This window comes from Amblyomma americanum, chromosome 6 (genome assembly GCF_052857255.1).
Source record: "Amblyomma americanum isolate KBUSLIRL-KWMA chromosome 6, ASM5285725v1, whole genome shotgun sequence".
Taxonomy (NCBI): Eukaryota; Metazoa; Arthropoda; class Arachnida; order Ixodida; family Ixodidae; genus Amblyomma; species Amblyomma americanum.
The window spans coordinates 90588082-90600565 of NC_135502.1; the positions used below are offsets into that span (position 1 = coordinate 90588082).

Sequence of the window (12484 nt, forward strand, 5' to 3'; positions counted from 1 at the left end):
AGATGGGCCGAGTCCGTTCGGGGGCGACGCGTCCGAAACATGCAAAAAAGGCAGCGCGGATCACGCCGCCGCAGTGCCCAGCCCACCTCCGGCAGCCAGTGCTTGCCATCGTCTCTGGCAAGGTGGCAATCGCAGGCAGGCAGGCATGCACGAACGCATGCATGCATGCATGCATGCTAGCCGTGCCCCGCTCGAAGAATGCGCTCGGAGACGCCCCTGGCGGAAGAAAAAAGAAAGAAACTCGAGCAGGGGCCAGCAGAAAAGCAGAGGAGGCGGCCGCGTCGCCTCGCTCTTGCCGCGGTTCTAAGCCAGCGAAGAAGCGGCCTTTGTGCGAACAGCAGCCGGGGCATGCATGCCTCGAAGCAGCGGCGCGGCCGGTCCGCGCGCGCGCGCGTAGCAAGATGGCCGCCGCGTGAGTGACGCAGGCACGCCATTTATCACACAGCCCTCCCTCCTTCCCCGACCGAGAAACATCGGTCTCCGGCGCCGCCGCGGGGCTCTCTCTTCTTCCTGAGTGCGCGAACCGGGAGGCGCGTCGCGGGTTCTGTGCCGTGGGCTCCTTCGGCGCCAACCAGTTTCTTTCGCGTGCTCACCCTTAGCCAGCAATTTTTATTTATTTATTTATTTATTTATTTATTTATTTATTTATTTATTTATTAGAGCGAGCACATGCATGTGCGAAGTTAGCTGCCGCACGCTCGTGTGATTCACGTTATAAACGCGGCTAAAAGCTTGGCCCCGAGCCTTGTTGGAAGAAAGTTTGTCGAGGGAAGAAAAAAAATAAAACACCGAGGAACATAGAACGAAGCATGTTATGATGACACTTTGTTGCACCCACACGGGTGCGCCTGTACCGGACACGCTCGTCCAGCCCCGCCCCGTTGTGTATGTGTTTCGGTCTCGTAACCACGCCATCGTCAAGCTGAAAGCGGAGCGGGAAAGCCGCTGATTCAATTCTCTGAAGAACACTCACTGGCGCAAACTTTGTCTTTGAGTGGCGGTTATAAAGCGAAAGCATGCATCCTACGCGCTCATGCTGAACGTAAGCAAGAACATGGTGGTGTTGAAACAACATCGTTCTGAAATGGTCCGTGACTAAGTGTTATTTTTACAACAGATTGGTGCGACACGCTTTTACACGGATTTGGTGTCGCTTATAACCAAAGCCATAGCTCCTCAGGAATTTTCATTGCAAAGCCACGGTGGATGCCTTACTCCTGCAGCACACATTTAAACAGTATTAGAAATGTTTCCGAACTTTGGGTCCTGTGTACTATAATCGGATTCAAGTAAAAAAAAAAGCGGCTTTTCCTCTTCAACGGATTTTCTTCCAGCCAATGGCATCGGCTGATTCTCATGAACCTGCTGGCGTGGCAATGCAGGGAGTGGCAGATGAAAGCAGATAGTCCCCACGCTGCATTGGCAAGCCAAAAGCCTGCATTGTCATGCTACCCACGCTAGAAGGTTCATGAGAATCGGCCGACGCCACTGGCTGGAAGGGGGTCCTTTGGCGGAGAAAAGCCGCTTTTTTCTTGACTTGTATTCGACTTCACCACTATTCGCATCAAAAGCCCCGTTCGCCATTTGCCAAATGCAGGTGCAGGTACAACGAGTGATGACAGCGCCACTCACCGGCAGTAGCAGCCACATCAAGACTGGCTATAATAATTCATAATATTGTGGCGTAGTGGTTTCGAGGCGCGTATTGCGCATTGAGGACGGCAGTTCGAGTCCGCTCTCTTTCGTGTGATGTTGATTTTTTTTTAATTTTTAGCTCGTATTGTGTTCAACTATTAGGTCGCAAATCGGGACGCTTAGTGGCATATAAAATAATAATAATAATTGGTTTTTTGGGGAAAGGAAATGGCGCAGTATCTGTCTCATATATCTTTGGACACCTGAACCGCGCCGTAAGGGAAGGGATAAAGGAGGGAGTGAAAGAAGAAAGGAAGAATAGGTGCCGTAGTGGAGGGCTCCGGCATAATTTAGACCACCTGGGGATCTTTAACGTGCACTGACATCGCACAGCACACGGGCGCCTTAGCGTTTTTCCTCCATAAAAACGCAGCCGCCGCGGTCGTGGCATATAACGCCGTGTAGGAATTTCCGGAGTACGCTTTCTGCCGTCTTTCCTTACATATTCTTCACATGGCTGGAAAATGAATTTTGGGTTTTGAAGTAAAAATTACCTAGTTGGTATAGACAGTTACGTATTCTCTTCGGTTCCTTATCCCTTTTGGGTAAGCCCCTGCGACACTCTTCATTCACAGTGATCTATAAATAGGGCTTCAAGCCTTGCGGCCGTACAGGCTCCAGTTGGCGAATACGCAGCCCGTGTTCAGAGCCGTGCATGTCCCCTCCGCGCGCGTGCCCGTGCTCTTCATTGGGCCTGTCACTACATTTAAGTAAGGAAATTGATGTGCGCCTTCGGCTGGAATAATTTGTCGAAGCGGAGTTGCAGTCAACGCGTTATGCACACAAAAGAGCACTGTGACTAAATTTTTTAAAGTGTCATGCATGCTACGCACACTGTCTTAGTTACAGACTTTATACATTATTTAATACGCACGTCGCGTCTGGGACTCTCGGTGGACTAGTGGATAAGGAAGTACGCTTTTCGTTTGCTGGGGTTTCCAATCAAAATTTTAAAACTGAATTATTCTATGGGAGGGAATTTCTTGACCAATAAAGCGTTGACAATAGTCCAAATTTATTTCCTTAAGGAAATCGAGAGCAAATCTCGAGAGAAAATCTGGCTAACGCTCTTGCTTGAATTATTTACACTCGTTTAACAGGTGAATGAGCATGAGCAAAAATGTTTTACATGCGGACACCTGAGAACTGAGCTGAGGTGGAAAAAGATTAAAGGAAACTGCCAGGAAGGTATTGTTAGGCTTAACTAGGTCCTAAACGAACCACTCTATTCTTAAACTTTCTATGCACACGGTGCACGACGAGCATATATACAGAACTAGACCTCGTCCTTACACCTCACTCTGCGCTGGCAGACCTCCTACGCACTGTCTTAACGTGCGTGCTCTTTGCTATGGTTCGGTGTAGCACACTTCACAAAAATCAATCAACGGCCGCTGTCTACAGGGTATATACCTGTACCTCGTACACCAGAAAGAGCTCCTTAGTTCTTTTTAGCTCTGAGCGCAGCCCGAGACAAGTCGCCTCGTTGAAAGTCTCGCGAAAAGCATGAACGGTGCTCAGTCGTTTTTCTTGCCTTCCCTTCCGACAAGACGACGGCTGGCTGCCTTCTGGCATCGTTCCCGCCCTCTGTAACCGCAAGACGGGGAGCCAGAAAACTGGAACGTTTAGAAGACGTAACAAAAACGGTTTATAACGCGCCATTACACGCACGAGATTTTCACGCTTGTAAACAGAGAACTTTTAATTCAACCTGCTCTACCTGTGCACGCGTCGCCCCCCCGCCCCTCCTCCTCCTCCGTCCCTCATCAAGCGCTTTCAAAATGCACCGAGCAACACACGTGGTCGTGTTTGGCGCGCGCTCCGCGGTAGGGCCGGGTGGAGAAGCGGGAAGAAGCCAACACGGTGCTTCTAATCTCGTCGCTCATGCATTTTTGAAGTTCCGGCACCATGCGACGGCTGAGGATTTACCGCCGGTTATGCTTGGGTGCTCGGAGGCGGCGATATATTTTGGTCAGTTCTCGCAAAACACGGGACGCTGCTGGCAGGGGGCACTGTAAAATGTGTCGGCCTCGAAGGGTTGTGCACCGGGGTTTCCCGGCAAGTTCGCCGTGAGCTACTATCTTAATAACTTGTCAGAACGTCGCCGCTGAAGACTGGCGGAGTGGGTACGCGTGAAAGATTAAGCAAAGGGGAAGCGCTGAGCTTTCACTTGGCTTGTCAATTAGTGAAGTTAAGAGCGCGCACCTGTCTGCGGGAGCGTATCTATACTGTGCGCGTGTTTTGCATGCAGCAAATGCTTTCGACGATTGTTTTTCACCTAGTGCCGTGGAGAACTGTGCAGTGGCGAATGTCCCTCAGAGGAGGCCCTCCAGGCAATAGCGTCGACCGATCGAGCAAGACTTTCATTTGAGCTAGTTGGTTGTAGCTTGACGTGGTTTACGCAAAAGCGTACTGGCGCTGAAAGACAGAACACACACGAGACAGGACTGGCGCCAATTTCCAACTAAGTTTGTTCATGCAAAAAACCACTTAATAATCACACGAGCAGGCGAAAGATACAAGGAAAAAGCGATACAACGAATGACTTAAAAAAAAATAAATGCACACGTGCCAAAAACGGACCAAAACAATGATTACAACGCTGACATTGACCCACTAAGAAAACATATCTTTTTCTGATAGCGACACAGATGGCTTGCTTATGCAGATGTGGCCCCTCTGTTTGATGTAATATGCCTCGATTATTTAACGTTCTAATCTGTCTTTAGACCTTGCAATGAATTTTGTGTTTGCAAAACTGGGACAGCATTTGCAGCTTTTGCAGTGAGTGGCCATGTAGCTGCCATAACCATTTTTGATATCAGCCTTAATTGTGCTGCCTAACTCTTTCGTTAAAGCACTGACCTGTCTGGCCGATATATTCCTGGCCGCAGCTTAGAGGCACAACGTACACAACTTCAGCCGTGCATTCAGTGGCGCGGATTTGGTGCAAGAAAAAGTGAATAATCATATATGCTAAAATGCGATGGACTGGCGGACTTAATATGTCCAATGATCTCTGTATATTTTATGTCGCATTTGGCGAATGACCTGGTAGTATTCCGAACAGCTAATTAGAAAAAAAAAAAACTGCGGGAGTTCTAAAACTTCACAAAGCACCGCAGTGGCTATGAGGTGCGACGAATAGCTGATTAGAAGTATTGTTTTGTTCAGGCGGCACATGTGCATATCTTTCAACAGATATCAGCTGAAGTTGCATAAAAGTGTGCCAATGGCTTCGACATTCAAAGAATGGTTTCTGACGTCGGACGCCAGAGGGCATGCAACGCTTCCTTGTTCAGATGCGAGGAGTCTTAACACTCGGTATCGTACCAAGAACCACCGACTAGCCAAAATTTAAACTGCTTTCACGAATGTTTTCGTTCGCATTTAGTCGCATGCAAGACCGAAACACCTTTAACTATACGCATGCGAGTGTCCTGTCAAATCAACGGAGTGGTGAAGTTGCCATTGGGATAGTGCAAATAGAAAGAGGTGTAGCTGCATTCGTCTGGCACACAACTTGGTAGAAGCGACTGGCTGCAGGTCAAACACATAGGAAGAACATTTGATTCAATGTCTCTTCTGTCAAGTTTTGCATCAGGTGTATTGTGTAACCGCAGATTCAGGTTACGGGCTAGGGGAGCATGGTCTGTGAACAATGCAGGCTGTGGCGTGCTTCATGGGAACTTGTTCCGACAGTGTTATGAAAATCAAGCAGCTAAACAGTGGTAGGTCAGTCGCTATAAATGGGGTGAAGAGCGCTCGTAAACTTCTGCAAAGCAGTGCAAAAGAAATATAGCTTTCTGAGAACTGGCGCCTGAATCCGCCGTTTTTCTTGCTACTTCTCCCCCTTAGTTAAACAGCTCCTACCGTCGCTCTATAGCGTTATATTCTGGCTGCCCGTCTGTAGTCTGAACTCAATCCATTTAGCTGGCAGTTAAGTAGGCTAGCCTCCTGTCCTGCAGTGTCGATTTGGCGGAAGTTCTCATGCGGTAGCGCGGGAAACGCCTTCGGGGCTGTTCGGAATCAACATTGGGAAACCCTGTTGCGATGCAAATGCTAAGAACACACCACGGGGTCGCCTCGTATATCTTCCAGTCTTCACCAGGGCAAGTTCTCACCACGCACGCGGGTGGTTCGCGTGCGTCTGTCAATCAGTTTAGTGCACTTCAAGCCTGTTGCGGTCATTGCTGACACCGCAGCGACGCACGAAGCAATGGATGGATCGAGTAGCAGCAGCATATAGCAGGAACTTCGCTGCTTCGTATTCTGCCGACGGAGAACGAGGCAGTGGGGTTATTTTTTATTTCTTGCCTTTGGGCAAAAGCCCTCAGGCTGTGCGTCGCTGCCGTCTCTCTCTCTCTCTCTCTCTCTCTCTTTGCGCCCCTCTCTCTTGATACCGGCATTGCAGTACGTTGGTGTGTGTGTGCCTGTGTGCCCGTGCTGGCGGGGGGGTCTAGCGAGAGAGGAAGTGGGCACCCCCCGTAGCGCGCGCCGCCGCCGAGTAGTGGTGGATGGCTGGTGCGCGCCGCGATTGTCGACTGCTCTCACGCTTCGAGGGACGGCGGCATCGAAGGCGCGCTCGGTCCACGCAGGTCGATTTAAAACGCATTAAAGGGACTCCCCCTCCTCACCCCCCTCCGTTCCAGGAAGGAACGGGGAGGGGACGATCCGGCCCTGCGCGCACGAAGAAAACAAAGCGAAAGGAGACTCCGCGGCTGCCGCCTCTCGGGCCGGGAGAAAAATGGCGACAGGTGCCGCGCTGAGAAGCGAGCTGCCCCCTTTGCCGCGCGTGCGTAAGACCGAGCGGGCTCTCCTCCACTGACAGACTGGAATGGAACCACCGCCACTGAGCTCGGACGGCGCGCGAAGGGCATGGCTCTCGCGTGAGCCAGTTTCGAGTCGATGCCCGAAGCGCGCTGTGTACTCTTCACGAAGCGTAGTGTACAGGGTTGAAACGAGCCTTGTTCTTTATTTTTTGTTTGTCCCTTCGTACACCTTATACCCAGTGCAGGGCGTTGTCTCAAAGCGTTTTCAAGCAACCCTCCCCAATTCGATGCCTTCTATACGATGTTAGTTATAGCATCAAACTTTTTTATTGTCTTTTGTGTCCTTGCTTCGTTAGCGAGCCTTGCGCCATGGCCACCTTCTATAACAAAAACAATTTTCGCCCTTCTCTGCATGTACCGTACTAATTTACCCTGGTGGCAACTATGTGTGCAGCCATGGCAGAGCCATGTCTTGAATCGGCAAGCCCTGCCGGTGACGTTCGGTTAGTGCAACTTCCTTCATGCGTCATGCGTACACCTCTGGCTTAGTGTAGGCGAACTTCTGCAGCCGATGGTATGCACACAACTGCAATGAATACCTAACAGCGTATGGAAGTTGCCTTTGTTTAAGTACTCTCCGGCGCGGTTCTGTCCGGCCTATACGTCACGCGGAGTTGTTCCCAAGCGTAGAAGTCTCTTTTTACCTCGATCACCGCGTATATTTAATCTGACGATACTCTGTTAAGTGAGCAGCATGCCTGTCGCCGGAGGGTCCCCGTAAACAGTCGCAGGTTCTGTTTCGAAAATGGTTAAAGACTGCGTCCGTAACAGCAGGAAGAGTGCCGGCTGCAAGGGTGTGCGTCGATCAAGCCACGTATAGCAAGCGCCCCTATCGCATTTTCGATTGCACGCAACGGGGATTGATTTCGTACGCTATCAATATCTCCGTAAGCGGTATTGAAATCGCCTTAGGCGGTATTTGTAAACGTGCCTCAGCTTGCTAGCGAGACTTCAAGAAAATTGATTGCATGGCTTCGTGAAGTGAGCTTCCGAGTCATCATTCATTGTAACTATTTGCCTTACCATAAGTCAACCACTTCGAAACGTGCTTTCATTCAGAAAACTGGTTTTCAAAATAAAACACCTAAAAACACATTCTTCGACGGTAAAAGGCGTACTCTCTCGTAACAGAGAGTAAACGCGTCTCGCAAATTCCATTAGTTGGGTGTGCGCGAGCGCCTTCTATTTATCACGAAAGGAAGTTTGCTTCTTTTTTTATTACAAGAAATGCGCGCAAGATTCCGAGTGGTGGCCGAGCGGGCGACAGACCACGGCCGCTTTCTCTGGACGAGAGCGAAAGCGCGAAGAAAATGAGGCATCAGGAAGAACGCCGTCGTGGACCAGAAAATTGGTGGCTACCATCATTTGTCTCCATTAATGTTTCGCGATAATTTCGTTGTCACGTTTCGCTGCGCTCAGCTTAGCGCCTAGAATTTCCGGTTAATCTATGCGTGAGCGTAAATGTTGACGACCTCTTAATTTATGCAACGCGGTGCATGTTTCGGTCGTGCATACGATACGAATTCTCTACACTAAGTTGGCAATCGTCCTAATCGCCGTAACGCGAAAATAATTAATGCCAACAGTCTTTGCCAGGAAAATGTCCCCTGCTATAAGTCGTGCTATATCCGCGATGGCTAAGATATATAGGTGAGTGTTATGTGCAACTGCTCGGTGTCATTTCGTTCCGCGTAGGTCGTTTTTTGATGTTTTCCGGGCTTTGCTCAATGAGTAGCAGCACAGGACCCTATAGAATCTGTCGTTCAAATTCCCTTTATTGACCACTATAGGTGCAGAATACAAACACTCGCATCTCAAGGCCTCAACACAGCCGCCTCCAGTTCGCTCCTATGAAGCGTGTCACGCTTGTTACGGGCGTTTACTATCCGCGTATACGTATTACATGTGAGGAATCCTGTACGTCTAAGGGAACTATCTTTTCGTTGTTTGACTTGCGCGTGCTTGTGAATGTATCGGGTCAGCCAACTATTTTTTTTTTTTTAGAAAATTAGAACTCTGTCCGGTTAGGGACTGTTTCATAAAAGGTTTACTAACCAGAAATGATTCCGGGAAATGTCAATTGTTTCAGCAAGCGCAGAGCTTGCGCCGTAAGAAAAAATGTTGGCACGGATACAAGCGGGGGCGTTCACTTGTCATGCCTATATACCGCTACGTGCGTCAAAAGCCACATTTTTGGCTTGTGAGCTGAGAGCGCTCTGCAAGCCAAAAATGATGAATTTCTGTTTCCCTTTAGTTACTGGTCGCCACGCGGTGAAACTAATTGGGGCTGATGTCCGCCAGTAGACCATCTCCAACGGGGTTATGAATTCAAGGAGTTATGGAAATGCAGTTAGTCTGCAAAGGACTGAACCTGTATACCACGTTTAGCCTTTCGTGGCTTCGTACGTGTGCCATCATATCTCTTGTTGAGCAGCCCGTATACACCATCTCCGGTGTTGAAAATGAACGAAGGCGCGGCACCTGCATATATGCGGATTTTTTTTTCGCACCAACGGGCGCGATATCTCTTCCTTGCTGTACAGTTGCCGCTTCTTCAGCGTCGCATCTTTACGGTCACAGAAGCGCGTCATAGCAGGTCAGCGGCGTGTGTCACGCCTGGCCGCCGGCACCCATCGTCCGTTGGCGCGGGCGCGTTCGGGTCGTCGCAACGCGATCGCAGTGTTCTGTCGCGCGCAGGGAAGCGCGGCTCGTGACAGAAAAAAAGAAAAGAAAACAATAATAAACGTCTGTTCTCCACACGACCGAACTGGAGGGGCAGCGGCGACGCCACAGACACATGTGCCGTAACACCGAGCATCGTGGCGAGGAAAGCGGAAAGAAACGCTCGCTCGCTGCCCCGAGCCGGAAAATAATCGGAGAACGAAAGAAACGGCCGGCGTGACTGAGCGGCGACACGAATCACATTCGCGGTCGTGACCGATCCTACGGCACGCACGGCCGAGTTGCTTGCGCCCAGCATTCGCAGCGCTCCCCTTCGTCTTATCCTGCTTCTCCGACCCCCTGTACACTCCCTGGAATGCCGGTAGCGGAAACCTGGTTATAAAGGAAGCATTATAATCGGGCGCGAAATCGCCAGCCGATTTATGCTGCTCATCGCCTGGGAACGTCCTGCTGCTCCCTTTCCTGACCCTGTTTGTGCTGCCGTAGTGTGAGAGCCGATAGAAAAATGGGAGCAAATTTGAAGAACCACGAAAGGAGACAATATTTGTCACATATGCCAATCATATGGTGCTGTTAAATACTGGTGACAGCGGAACGTACGTGCGGCTGTAGTGACGGTGTGTCGCAGCACCTCTGATGTCCACTGACTTGAGCAGTGTGTAGAGAAAAAAAATGCTGGGCATCTCGTAGGCAGGGCTGGTCGCGAATCGTTACGTAGCTGCGATATAAAGTCTCGTCGGAAGCTTATGGCTTTTCAAAACGATGCGAAACACCGTGTAACTTTGTCAAGCATCATCATAGCTTACCCGAAGAGGTATACGAGAAGCGTGCATGGAAGAACCAGTTGGATGCAGTGCGAAGATACTGAATATGTCAGTAAAAACAACAAAAAAATCCGGTGAAGTGAGAATCACTGCTGTTCAGAAAGCCTCCGCCATTGATCTCAAATGAGCCCTCTAAGAATAAAGACACATGAAGCGAAATAATGTGTGCGCGCCAATGCGAACCCGGGTTAGAGCAACTGTTTTGTAGCGAAAGCTACATTGCCCACGTACTCGCAGTTTCGCCGTGCTCGCATTCTCACCGTGGTCGCACCACACCACGTGACCAACACGTGCCTGGTCACGCGACCAACCGCGTGACGAACCACGTGGCAGCAGCTAGCCAGACAACCAGACTAACCTAGACTTGCAATCAAGATTAACCGAGGCTAACCAAGCTATGCCTTAGCTCTCGCTACGTGTATCCTGGCATAGCCGAGGTAAGCCACTGCCAATTTTTTTTGGCCAGTTTCATCTGCGCTCGAAAATGGTGTGTCGTAACGCGTTTTCGTTCGTTGGCTGGGTACTACTACCACGTAACAGATACTGACCGCGCGAACAATAACGCGCGACCGGAGCGACTAAAAAGTTCGCGAGCGAGAGCGCGCGCCTCTTCCGGCGTGTCTCTCACCGTCGCCGGCCCCGCGGCTCTAAGCCGCCTTGTCGTCCTCTGACCGAACAAAATCGGAGAGGGGGGCGTGCGTGCTCTCATCAATAGCCCAACGGCAGCGCGGTGCACCCACCCACCGCCGCTAATCCCGGCGCTGAATGCAGGCGGCTTGGAGTCCCATTGGACGCGGCCCGGCCCGCTGGGTGCGGGCTGCTGCATCGCGCACTTCGAGGGACGTCGGCGGCGGAGAAGATCCCGGAGGGTTGGCGGGAGGGCGACGCGTCCGTGTTGCGGGTGTGACAAGAATTAAAAAAAAAAAGAAACGTGGGCCGCCCGGTGGAGCTTCCTCGTCAGAGCCTGCGCCGTCGGCCCCATCTTCGAACACCACCTCTTCTCCCCTGCGGGGCGTAGCTGATTGGCCGGCCATCTTTCAAAAAACGGGCTTCGCTTGTCTCCGTGCCGGGACAACGTCTGGGATGTTCGCTTCAGGCGCGGTGCTTCGCGGGGTCAAACGAAGGCTGCTTTTTTTATGTCCTGGAGGTTGCGTCTACGTTTGTGCCTTATGCTTGGGAGGTTCATAACGCTGTGTTGCGGTGTGCACCCGTGTATATTATGCGTGTCCATCTAATTTCTCGAACTTATCCGTAATAATTCCGTTCGCTTCATCCTTTCCAATTATAACCGTACCGTAAGTATCACAGCCATGAAAACTCACCTTTCCCTCCCATCCTTACAATATAGCCGGAAAATAAGTCGAAAACTCTTTTTCACAAGGTATAACACCACGTCACGCTGCATGAAGATTTCACTGCACCACCCGAATACATTTCCCGTCGCACTGATCATCGTCACAAGGTCGGGATTGCAAAATTCCGTACCAACAACGCCTGTTTCCAGTCTCACCTCCCCCGGACTTCCGTCGAATGGAACCGCCTTCCCACCGATATTGCAGGCACTGAAGATAACCTACCTTTTCGCGGTGCACTAGCTAACTTTTTATATTCAGGAGAAAGTTGAATTTGTGTTCCAGTAACATTAGCTGCATTGTATTCGTTCTTTGTTATATCCTATGTAACCCACTCCCCTCTGTAATGCCTGTGACCCTGAGGCCTGTCCGGCTCACTGGAGGTGCTTGTTACGTGCGGTCAATTTTTCAATTGTGGTCCTACGTATACATGGCGCCATCTCATGCTTTCCCAGTGCGCATGCGCGGCTATTTATTTTTTAAGCGATGTAGAGCTTCATACCCCATCGCGGAATGCGGTCCTGGTGGTGTTATAATTTCGTCAATATTCGATCTTTACGTCAGAACACCAATGAAGATAGCACAAAGATGGTATGCGTGCGTGGTGTTCATGGCTACGATAAGGAAACTCGAATTGTATCCTCATCTTTAGTAAAACAGCGCGAACAACGTAGGACAAGATGAAGGAGGACACAGGACGGGCGCTGACTCTCAACTAAAGTTTATTAGGCAACACCTGGTGTTTATAAAGAAAAAATCACATAGACGAAGTACATGACATGTCACACTAAAAGCGATAAAACAAGAGGCAGAGATGCATACGACGCTCAAATGCCACCAAGAAAGGCTATCTCTTTGTCACAAAGAATGACTGACGTTTTGCTGACACAACTGGCCTCTTGACTGATATAAAAGGCTTCCATTAATTCCCTCATAGCGTTTTGTTAATATGCGCTCCCTTTTTGTGTGTTTTCTTTTTATCTTACTGGCGAGTAGCTCCCCTCTTGACTTTTATGTTGTGCTGCACTTCACGCTGTCTAGTACATATATACTTAGCTGCTTATCCTATTTTGTCGCGTTTGGTGTTGATTTCAAAGTC

At 50.1% G+C, this 12484-nt stretch overlaps 1 long non-coding RNA gene across 1 annotated transcript in view; it reads left to right on the forward strand.

Moving 5' to 3' along the window:
- The window catches only part of LOC144093839 (uncharacterized), a 123274-nt gene that overhangs the window by 75305 nt on the left and 35485 nt on the right, over nucleotides 1–12484 (forward strand). The gene's annotated exons all lie outside the window — the stretch shown is intronic.